This window comes from Cucurbita moschata, unplaced genomic scaffold (genome assembly GCF_002738365.1).
Source record: "Cucurbita moschata cultivar Rifu unplaced genomic scaffold, Cmos_1.0 Cmo_Scf00058, whole genome shotgun sequence".
Taxonomy (NCBI): domain Eukaryota; kingdom Viridiplantae; phylum Streptophyta; class Magnoliopsida; order Cucurbitales; family Cucurbitaceae; genus Cucurbita; species Cucurbita moschata.
In genome coordinates, this window is record NW_019268574.1 from 55,955 (window position 1) to 67,922 (window position 11,968).

Below are 11,968 nucleotides of genomic sequence, written 5' to 3' on the forward strand. Positions count from 1 at the left end.
TTTTTTTTTTTTTTTTTTTTTTTTTTTTTTTTTTTTTTTTTTTTTTTTTTTTTTTTTTTTTTTTTTTTTTTTTTTTTTTTTTTTTTGTAGATTTTCTAAATATCTTTTTGTGTTCTCTCTCTATATATTCTTGCTCTTCATTATACAATCTTCTCATCAACTATTCAATCACTCCCTCTTTCACTAACACTTTCTCTCTCTCGTTATTCTCCTTTCTTTGCTTCCTTGCAAGTGTTCGGGAAACACTGAAGAGGGAGGGGCTGCTAGTGATGGTTTGGGCGAGTTTTGAGGATCGTGGAGTGTGTTACATGTGGGTCATGGAAATTCTCGCAACTTAGATTTTTTTTAAAAAAAGTATCTGATCGTTACATTATATACCCGAAAAAGAACTTTCGTCCGCGAAAGTCTCAAACTCTTGTACTAACTCGATGTATTTTTCTCTTATTTCATCCTCACGCTCCCACTTGGTCTCTTGGGTGTGGTAGTTTTGCCACAGCGTCTTAACGAACACAATATCCTTGTTGCGTAACGCTTTCACTTACAGAGTGAAGATTCTTATGGGTTTTTCCTCGTAACTCAAGTCTTCGTTGAGTTTGAGGGAGTTCGTAATCTATTACGTGGATAGGGTCCGTCATGTATTTTCTCAGCATCAACATGTCAAATACATAGTGTACTCCTAAGACGGAGGTAGGTAGGACTAACTTATGTGCTATGGGATCGATCCACTCGAGAATCTCGAAAGGTCCGATGAATCTGGGACTTAACCTACCCTTACATTCGAACCTCAAGACACCTTCCATGGGTGCCACCTTTAGGAATACTAGGTCCCCTATCTCGAACTCTAAGTTCCTATGCCTTACATGGGCGTAGCTTTTCTGTCTACTTTGATTTGTACGCATCATCACTCATATTTTCTAGATAGCCTCATTGGTGACTCGAACTAGCTCGGGTCCTACTAACTCTCTCTCACCTCCTCGTCCAAACATAGCGGGGACGTGCACCATTTCTCATACAAGGCTCAAATGGTACAATTCCAAAAATTGGTTGGAAGCTAATGTTAGATAAAAGCTGTGGTTTTCTTATGTAACTATCTTCACGTCGGTCTTGTCCAAGTCGCTGTAAAACCATTGTTCAGACTTGGGTTAGATATCCCAGTCCTTATCTCCTTACGAGATAAGAGACATGAAGATTTCTCAAATTCTTTATTGGGATGGTTCAATCCAATCTAGAGAATGGACCAGTCTATTTCAATTGTTATCCAAATTTTACTTTGTCGTTCCACGACCCGCACATATTATCAGCCCTCATGGTGGACTTACAATATAAAAATTTGAACATCAACACTGAAACTCATTCTTCAGTCGTCATATTAAGGGTTTATTACAAACTCATGAATACAAATATTTCTACCAGAGCATTAAGATCCTCGCCGAAAGGATCAACCATGCTCATAGAGGCAAATATTGGAAAGTCCACAGTGACTGTTCCAAAAACTCTTTCTTGGGATCAAATAACCAGAAATACTCTTTGGAAAATAGAAGATGCTAATCTTCCGAGGTAAAAGGAATCTCAAAACCCATTACAAATCATCGAACATGACGATGGAAGCATTGAAATAAAATTCAGCAAAGAACCTTCGTCAGAATCAAAAGTAAAAGAATTCTTGAGTTCTAGACCAAGTACGTCGGGAGTTTCAAGATCAATGTATGACCCCTTAAAGGTAAAAGAGGTCAATTATGATCAAAAAAGGGCATCAATTCACTATGAAGATGGCTCAAGATCTCCAACCCATACAGATATGGATACTCAATCCGTCTACGAAAGTCAACTAAATGTTATTATAGCTGATTTCCAGATAGACAAAGAATTTTTTAAGGCAGATTTTATGTCAGCTGCCAACTCTACAAAGAGAAAAGCTTTCTTCCAAACCTACAAAGAAGCTGAGTGAAGTGAACTAAGAGCTCAGTGGTATTCTCATATGAAAACCATAGAAGAAAACATACCATTCTTCGAATGGTTTGAAGAAAATATTTTGCAAATATGCACTTTGACTCAAAGAAGCTGGAAGACTACCAGAAGAGGCGAAGTATATTCAAAACATCCTCCGTTGGAAGAAGTTGAATTTGAATTTTACTATGGAGAAAAGGTCAAAGCTAGTCCTTTCAAAACTATCCCAGAAGGACTAGAAAAGGGTAATCCGACCCTAAAGGATATCAAGAATATACAGCATCAAAATAATTATTCAAAGAAGATTTTCTCCACGATCTCCACCTAGGTTTAGAGTATCGAGGAAAAATCTTGAAAAATTCTGGTACTCTGCAAGAACAAGCAGGCAGCCTTGTACCGAAAGTCGATGAGTCAATCCCAATACTCAGACCGACAAACCTCGACGTATTTACAAAGAGGATTTCAAAAGAAGAGGCCGCGATGGCCAAAATAGAAGAAAAGTTGGATAGAATCCTAAATCCTGGAATAACAAATCAGGATTCATCTGTCAATGTCATTAACAATGACGACGAATGCCAGGAATTCGAAGACGAGATTTTAGATGAGGTAGAAGAACCCCTCTACAATCGAATTGAAAGAATCTCCAGGAGAAGTCAAAATAATACCAGTAATCAGAAAAACTGGTATCCTAAACCGTCTTTTCCAGATATTCAATTCCAAGAAAAGACTCTACAAACTCAAGCTCATTACGATGGTCTAGCAATTTATGAATGGAATATTGATGGATTATCCGACTATCTGATAATGAATGTTGTCAATGAAATGATGATGGCCACAGGCGCGTATAAATTACAGGGCCATAAATCCGACCATCAAATAGCTCAAGTTTTAGTGACCGGATTTACTGGGCAACTCAAGGACTGGTGGGACAAATATCTCGACGAAGCAACTCGCCAACGATACTAAACCACTATGTCGTTAGGCTAACTACTCAAATCATCAAAGAAGAAGGTCTATCAACTAGGACCGAAGTACAACATAAAAAGGTAGAGGATGCTGTCAACACCCTCATTCTTACCCTTATAGAATTCTTCGTTCGCGACCCCTTGAAATACCAGGAAAGATCCACCGAAATACTCATGAACCTGAAGTGCCCCACCTTAGGAGATTTCAGGTGGTACAAAGACATGTATTTCAGCAAAGTTCTTATTAGAACAGACAGTTTGTTGGAATTCTGGAAAGAGAATTTTGTCAATGGACTACCAAAATACTTCTCAAGAAGGATCAAAGACGGTCTTAAGACAAAGTATAATGGAACAATTTCATGGCAAACTTTGTCATACGGATCAATAGCATCCTTCATCATAGAATAAGGACTCAGACTTTACAATGAGTCAAAGATTCAAAACAAGTTCAATTCTTCGATATCAAACATAAAAGAGCTTGGAAGACTTTGCGATCAATATGGATGCAAAGGGATAGAGACCCCCTCAACCTCCAAAAGAAAGAAGGTTATGACGCATCCAAAGCCTCATAATTCGTACAGGCCTAAAGAAAAGTATCGGAATAGACCCGTACCATCTCAAAAGCCAACGTATTCAAGGAGAAAGTATACTCCTACAAAAACCCATAGAGGAAAGAAAAAATAAACTGGCTGCAAATGTCGAGAAGAAGGACACTATGCTAACAAGTGTCCGATCAAAGGAAAGATCAATGAGTTAGATATAGCTCAAGAGCTGAAAAATCAGCTACTACAACTGGCTCTAGCCGACTCAGAACAATCAAGCGAGGGAGAAATCCTCGAACTCCAACAAGAATCCGATTCATATTCTAGCATAGAATATGAATCAGAACAAGAAGGAAATAGGACATGCGAGGGATGCATAAACGTCCTTACAAAGGATCAAGAAATTCTACTTGAGGTGGTAGAAAAAGTTCAAGATCCAGAAATTCAACAGAGAATTGCTCAACCACCTAGAGATGCCATGACAATCTCTAAGCCCCTGAAAGGGAAGAAAAAAATCCCTACAGACTTCAACCAGTTCTTCAAAGGTTTGAAAAACCGAGAGAACTCACTACTCAAGACCTACAAAGAGAGATTAATAATCTCAAACAAAAGGTACAGGCATTAAGATCTGAAACCAGGTCAGAATCCTATATGCTTCGCCAAGAAATTCTCAATCTTCAGGAAAGGCTACCCGAATGAAAGGAAACGGCGCAACCAAACCTGGACGAAGATGATTTTCAAAGTTCATTCGTTGGAGCCATCAGCACTTCTCAATATCAAAAATGGTACGCTCTCGTTACCTTAAAAATTTATGATTCCAAAATCACACTGAAGGCTCTCATAGATACTGGAGCCGATCAAAATTGCATTCAAGAAGGCCTAATACCTACTCAGTATTTTGAAAAAATTACCGAAGGCCTTAGAGGTGCAAATAACAACAGACTCAAAATTAATTACAAATTATCAAAAGTCCATGTTTGTAATGAAGGAATTTGCTTCGTAAATTCCTTCCTTTTAGTAAAGGACTTAGGACAAGAACTAATCCTAGGTACTCCTCTCATTACTTAATTATACCATTTTAAAATAACTGAAAAGGGGTTAGAGTCAAAAGCATTAGGAAAGAAGATAAAATTTAATTTCCTTTCTCGTGTAAGTATTAGTGAAATAAATAACCAATACAATTATTCAATCAATAAATGTATTAAATTATAAAGAAAAACAAATTTCTTTTCTAAAGGAAGAAATTTCATTCAAAAGAATAGAAGAATAGCTTCGAAGTAAGACCGTCCAGTCTAAAATCAAAACATTACAAGCTCAAATAGAAAGGAAAATTTGTTCAACTATCCCTAATGCCTTCTGGAATAGGAATCCACATAGTTAATCTTCCTTATGTCAAAACCTTCGAGGAGAAAAATATTCCCCGACCTATTCAAATGAATAAGGAATTACTAACATTCTGCAAAGAAGAAATCAATGATCTTTTGTAGAAGGGTCTTATTAGGCCGTCAAAGAGCCCCTGGTCATGTGCGGCTTTTTACGTCAACAACCAGACAGAGAAGGAGAAGGAACGTGGAGTCCGGTGACTGGTAATAAACTACAAATCCTTAAATAAGGTTTTGGAATGAATTAGATATCCAATTCCGAATAAATCAGATTTAATGCAAAGAATTCCAAATGCTAAAATATTTTCAAAATTTGATATGAAATTAGGATTTTGGCAGATCTAGATTTCAGAAAAAGACAAATACAAAACGGCTTTCAATGTCCCTTTCGGACAATACGAGTGGAACGTTATGCTATTTGAGCTAAAAAAACGCTCCATATGAATTTCAAAAAATTATAAATGATATCTTCAATCCTTTTCAAGACTTTTCAATTGTCTATATTGACGATATTCTGATTTTCTCTCGAAACATCGATCAACATTTTAAGCATCTTCAAACATTTTTGGCAATAGTCAAAAGAAACGATTTAGTTGTATCTAAACCAAAAATAAAACTTTTTCAGACAAAAATCTATTTCCTTGGGTTTGAAATTCATTTGGGATTTAATTAAACCCATTCAAAGATCCATTGAGTTTGCCTCAAACTTTCCAGGTCACCAATAAAACCTAACTACAAAGATTTTTTAGATGTCTGAATTATGTGTCTGATTTCCTTCAAAATATCAGACCCATTTGCAAGCGGCTTTTGAAAGGCTAAAAAAGAATCCCAAGCCCTATTCTGAAGAACACACCAAAACAGTCCAAAAAATCAAATCCCTCGTCAAATCAATTCCGTGTTTATCTCTGATAAACTCAAGGGCTGGTTTAATAGTTGAGACCGACGCATCCGATATCGGATATGGAGGAATCCTAAAACAATCCCTTGACAAGAAAGAATCCATTGTCCGTTTTCATTCGGGAATATGGAATTTTACTAAAAAAAAATTACTCAACAGTAAAGAAAGAAATACTTTCTATAGTACTTTGTGTACAAAATTTCAAAGCGATTTAATTAACAAAAGCTTTGTGATCAAAATGGATTCTAGAGCATCTAAATTTGTTTTAGAAAAAGATGTCAAAAATCTTGTATCTGAGCATATTTTTGCTAGATGGCAAGCTATTTTATCTTGTTTCGACTTCCAAATTTTGCCTATAAAGGGGTCGAAAACCCTTTGGTGGATTACCTCTCAAGAGAGTTCTTACTCTCGAAGAAAAACTCTCCCTAGCCAATCTCCTTCCCCGAGTGATGACCGGAAAGAAAGCAATAGAAAAAGGAAAGAAGTCCATTGCTTCTTCAAACACACCTACTCCAATGACGTCCGATAGCTATGCAATGGATGCTGGTTTCACATTGGTGACTAGGTCTAGAGCAAAGCTTTCTAATAAACAAGCGGAGGTTATCACTCCGACGAGGCCTTCTGCCTCTTCAACATGGCCATCTGCCGTTACTCCATCGAGACCTACTGTCTCTTCCACTTCAAAGGGACCTTCTGTCCCCTCAACCTACTCGGACGCGGTTGTTCCCGTTCGTTTTTCTCCAGTTCCTGAAATCAGGACCTATTTTCAAAAATCTATGTCTATACTAGAAGCTCTAGTAGAACTAGAATACGACGACCCAAAAATCAGCAAGGTCGTCAAAAAAGCCTATCCATTGGGATTCTTTTATATCCCGGAAGATCTTCATAAGACTAGAAGGTTTTATGACTTCATTTTAGTCGACACAAAATCCGTCGAAATTACACATAATCCGAGTCGCGATGATCCTTCAAAAATCGCATACTTAAAGTTAAAAATTTTCAAAGTCATGAATCCGACGTCCTGGAATCAAGACCTGTACACGGAAAATACTTTTTCAAAACCGTTTGTTCCACACTCCTACTCATACAGAGACTATCAGATGTCATGGTTCAATGTCATTTGGTATCAGAATTATGAGCATTCATGGTTTATTCAATTCTGCCAAAATGCCCATAAAATTCATTACCCATTTTTGTTCATCAAATGGTGGAAAATGTTTGGATCAATCAAAGATATATTTCCCGTTCCAATACACGAATCCTTCCACTACTTTATTCAAAATATATTCAAAACCCCATTTTCATTAACCATGAGCTTTTGCATATACTTTCAAATTCCCTGGATTTTAACCTGTAATTTTCAAATAAAGGAGACGGAAGACCAAGTAAAACAGGTCTTCAAAACTATCAAAATCAAATGATGGGATAAATATACTTATACCCACGCAGATATCAAAGCGGTAAAGGTCTGGCTATCAGAAAATGGCCACCTTCAGGATTTATCCAAGAAGAGTACCTCCGAATTTCTTAATTCAAAGTCGAAGATACTCGCTGCATTAGCCCAGACAACTTCAGAAGTTGATTTTCAAAAACTTCTTCAAGAGGCCGCATCTGTCGGTTCGACATTGTCACGACCCGATTTTCGAGGCTTCGAAAAATTGAATCGTGACTAAAAAGATGAAATCGAAAACAAACAAAAAGAAATGAAATGGGAAGTTAAAAATACCATTTAATTAAAACAAAATAGAGAAAAAATTTGTTTCAAATTAATAAAAAGGAATTAGAAATACAAAATTAAAACCAAATATTTCCAACCGGAAATAAAATTATGAAGAAAATTACAAAAGACTCTAAGAGACCGACAAAGGACTGACGCTCCGGAACGACCCCCTCTGTGACCGCACAACTCTCGAACGCTCCTCCACCTCGACCGGCACCTGACAAAAAAAAGTAGAAAGGAATGAGCATAAAAATTATACTCAGTAAGCCACTTACTTGTAGGCTCTCTTCGCTTCTTAATTTAAGAGGTTCCCACGGTTTCCTAATTCAGTTCTAGGACATCTGGTTTTAATCTTAGTCCCTCGGAGCTTGTCCCTTGGGTTTCACCGGTTCATCGTCCTTTCATTAAACACCTAGAGGTTCCTTACACCAAGCTAATATAGTCAGTATCTCTCTGTGAGGTGCTACCTCTACATGGCTATCTGGGACTACATGGTATCTAGCCTAAGGGTGTGCTAAATACCCCTACGCCCATATAGTCCCCCTATGGGGGGCGCGACCCAACCCAGTCCCATGCAGCTAATGGGCTTACGACGTGGGGACACATTTCCCATGCGAAATGGCTAAGAGCAATAAGAACTAATCAGGGACACTTGGTCCTCCCACGAAGCTATAAATACCATTCTCACACTAGCAATCTATGAACACTTCGAGGTACCTTGTTACCGTGGTAAACCGCTAAGTTCCTAGGGTAAGATTAAGTCTGGCTAGAGCGACATATCGCTTCTAATGGTAATCCCCTAAGCTTATCATGGAAACGGTCTCTAGCAATTAACAGAGTGTGCATGCAACCATCTTCTAACATCATAATATATAATTCATGCAAACTAGTCATACCGGCTCAACGAGGCAATGACCTCCATCAAGCACCCAGAGAACGAAGTTCGCGCTCAATGGGGCGAATTCGTCCATCAAGCACCTGAAACACGGCATACACAATTCCAACATAAATTAAACGCATGCATACATACGACGGAAGCTTAAAGCATACAACAACACTTGTGTAATTCACCCAATACAATCATAACAATTATTCTGACAAACAATTTACATGGAGAGCTAACCTGAAGCAAAACCACTGGCATGCATGCAATCCAAGCGAATCCTACAAATATTTCTTCATAAATACTGCGTGGTGACTTACCTGGTTGACGCGTGCCTTTTTGCTAGCATTTCTTTGCCCGTGAGTGGTCCAAAAATACTGATTTCTTTATATTAAGTCCCTATTCACGTAAAAATAGTATTAGAACTGGAACCGGGACAAAAAATCGGGCAAACAGAGAGAAATCGGGCCAAAACGGATTGTCCACGTGCCCTCACGCATCGGCAGTGCGAGGTCACGCGCACGGGAAGGCGCCAGTCGCAGGTCGCACGTGCACCTACCACGCGCGCCCGCTTTCGCGCAGTCGCGGGACGCCCGGTCTGGTCCGGCTCGGCTCGGCTCGCGGTTGCGGTTCGGCCCGGCTTGCACGCGACACGTGTCGTCGCCTCGCTAAAGTTGCGTTGCTCCAGCCGACGGTTGACGTGTGTCCGGCACCTGTCGTTGCCCTCTGCCACTCGCTTGCCGCCCCTTTTTTTTTTCTTTCTTCTCTGTCCTCTGAAAACCGAAACACGGTCCCCTTTTCCAATTTTCATATCTTTCGATCCGTAAATCGGATCGATATGATTCCTTCGGCAAAGTTCTAGATCGTGTTACAGGCTACGTCCTAGTATTTTTTTTTTTTGTAATTTTTTCTTGACTACCTAATGAGTTAAGAACGTCGGAAGTTTGCTCACCGTTCTCGGACAATTCTCGGAGTTCTGCCTTCGGATCGAGGTTTCAGCCAAACTTCTTCAAAGATCCTGTATAGAGTTGTTCCTAAATGAATATATCAAGATTTCAGACCTTGATTCACAAAGGAAAACCGTAGATCCGAGAAAACGTTCAAGATCTTACCTCGCGGGTTTTTCTGATTTCTTGATGGAAAATTGGACTCCGGTCACCAACATTCTCTTTTCCCTTCCAAGAAAGGCTCCTTGCATCATGATCTTGATCGGAGTAGACTTCGGCGGTAGGTTTCGGTGAGTCTTCCAGGCCGTTCATTCTTCCTCCTCTCTCCAGGTTCTCTCTAACCCGTTTCTCTCACTATTTTTCTTTTGCAGTACTCTGGATGGGGTTTCATTTGGACCCCTTAGGTGGTTGGAGGGGCAAATTTACCTATTTGCCCCTCTCTCGAGTTTTCCTATTTTTTTTCTTTTTCTATTTCTATTTCTCTTTCGTCGGGTATTACAGACATCCTCTCCTTCTATTATAGAAGAAGAGGAAGACATGGTTTATGATCTTAATGATCCATTTTTGGATTGTCAACCACCTTTGTAAACATTTTCATCTGAAATGATTGAATAGTCGTTAAACTATTTATAATAAAATAATAATAATAATAATTAATTAATTAATTAATTAGTGGGTAAAATATGTCAAGAAATATGTCTCCTGACATATCTTTTACTTTGTTTCTTTGTCTTTTACCGTTTTGCTTTATTATCTTGTTTTTTTTACCTTTACCACTTTCATCAAATTATTGATGAAAATGGGTTTCCACTTTCGTCAAATTATTGATGAATATGAATTTCCACTTTCATCCAATTATTGATGAAAGAATGGATTTGTATGCACAATAAGCTGTATTCTCTAAGTCTGAATGTACATTAATTGTAAATTAAGTTAGAATGACAGAGCTCATGTAAATTGTAAGGGCTCAAGTCATTAAGCGTAGGAATGGTATCAGAGCCTCTCAATTTTTGTGAGGGAAGAGGAGTTACTCGAGCTTTAAAAACGACATTGTAGAAATTAGGAGGATGATAAGAGAAACTCAGAAGAATTTGGAGTATGTGATAGCTGAGTGAATAGCCCTTGTGTTCCAAGTGGTAAGACGCGGGAAGCACAGTAAATCCGTTGGCAAGCTTAGGTGCTTAGTCATATGAAAAATTCTGAAGAAAATTTTATCTACAACCTGACACCTTTATCAGAGACAAAACAAAGATTGACAACTTGTCAGCCACATAGTGAAGGCTCACATTTAGCTAACTTTCGTAGACGGATTGAGTATCCATATCCGTATGGGTTTGAGATCTTGAGCCATCTTCATAGTGGATTGATGCTCTTTTTTGATCATAACTAACCTCTTTTACCTTTAAGGGGTCATACATTGATATCCCTGGGCCCCGTGGCCTAAGAGAGCTACCTTGTGGCATATGTATGGGTCACAGTGAAGGCGAACATTGTTGGACAAGTGTCTTAGGCGACTTCCTTTGAAGTTGGTGTTTCAAGAATAGTATGAGATGGCACAGATGTGCCAACATTTCATGCTCACCCATGTTTTAGAAACTGGATTATGCGCCTGCTATCTAAACAACATTCGTAAATGATATGGCATGGACACTAAAGGTCCAGCCTCGATAGAACCTGGATAGATTGATATTCGAGGTGCCTTGATGTTATGAAAGACACATGGGCCCATTCTCGATGAGCACGATCGAGTAAGCTTCGATGATTGATGACATCTCGAAACTTGGTATGCCATAAACACATGATGGTCGTGTTAATTGGGAAAAAAAAATAACAAGATGAGATGTGATGATGGATGACATCTCGAGACACAACGTAGTGTAAAGGAAAGTCGGTTAAGTCATAGGTGACTGAACATGCAGTAAGTCATAGATTATTGAACATGCACGCGCGGGCGAGTTAAGTCAATGAATGGGCGGCCTAACAAGCTTCAATTTTCAACAAGTTGTGTTCGGTTAAAAAATGACTCTCACCTAAGGTATGTCGAAGCCACACAGACAAGCAAAAAATACATATGAATTTTTTGTTCTCCGGACTTGTCATAAGCGTGTCCTCGTTGTACGGTTGAAAAATACATATGAATTTTTTTTATATGTTTCAAAATTTAGTTTGAATTTTAAAAATATTTTACAAAGCAAATTATAAGACAATCATTTAAAGATTCATGGACTATTGTTGCAATAATTATTGAATATTATTAATTTTTCATCTAATATAAAGTATGTACCATCAATTAAAAATCGATTAATATGTGATTGTCTCAATAAGATATTCCTTTCATGGATATGAAAATTTCTTCTCATTAAGCTACTATCAGATATGAATAAAGACATCAGTCAAGCAATATAAATTGCAAGGAAGATGTGAATAAATGTTGTTCAAAATTTTCAAAGATGTTGTAATTTATGCCACACCAAATAAGAATAAAGATTCATTTGTTCTTTGGGTGGATAATAACTTAGAGTTGATGTGGTTCTCTAGTGTAATTAAAGCTTATAAAGGCTAATTATAACTATAAAGTATATATGTTAATTATGGTGATAAAATATGAAAGTTACAACTCTTACCATATGTAACAAAACAAAAACAAAAAAAAAAAAAAAAAAAAAAAAAAAAAAAAAAAAAAA

At 37.9% G+C, this 11,968-nt stretch overlaps 1 long non-coding RNA gene across 1 annotated transcript; it reads right to left on the reverse strand.

Annotated features, from left to right (window-relative positions):
- Positions 1-7,518: 7,518 nt before the first annotated feature.
- On the reverse strand, positions 7,519-9,615 carry LOC111436645. The gene is made up of 4 exons (XR_002709299.1): positions 9,450-9,615; positions 9,290-9,371; positions 8,658-8,736; positions 7,519-7,671 (listed from the first exon to the last, which is right to left on the reverse strand). It is a non-coding gene; the product is annotated as an uncharacterized LOC111436645 (long non-coding RNA).
- Between the last annotated feature and the right edge of the window lie 2,353 nt (positions 9,616-11,968).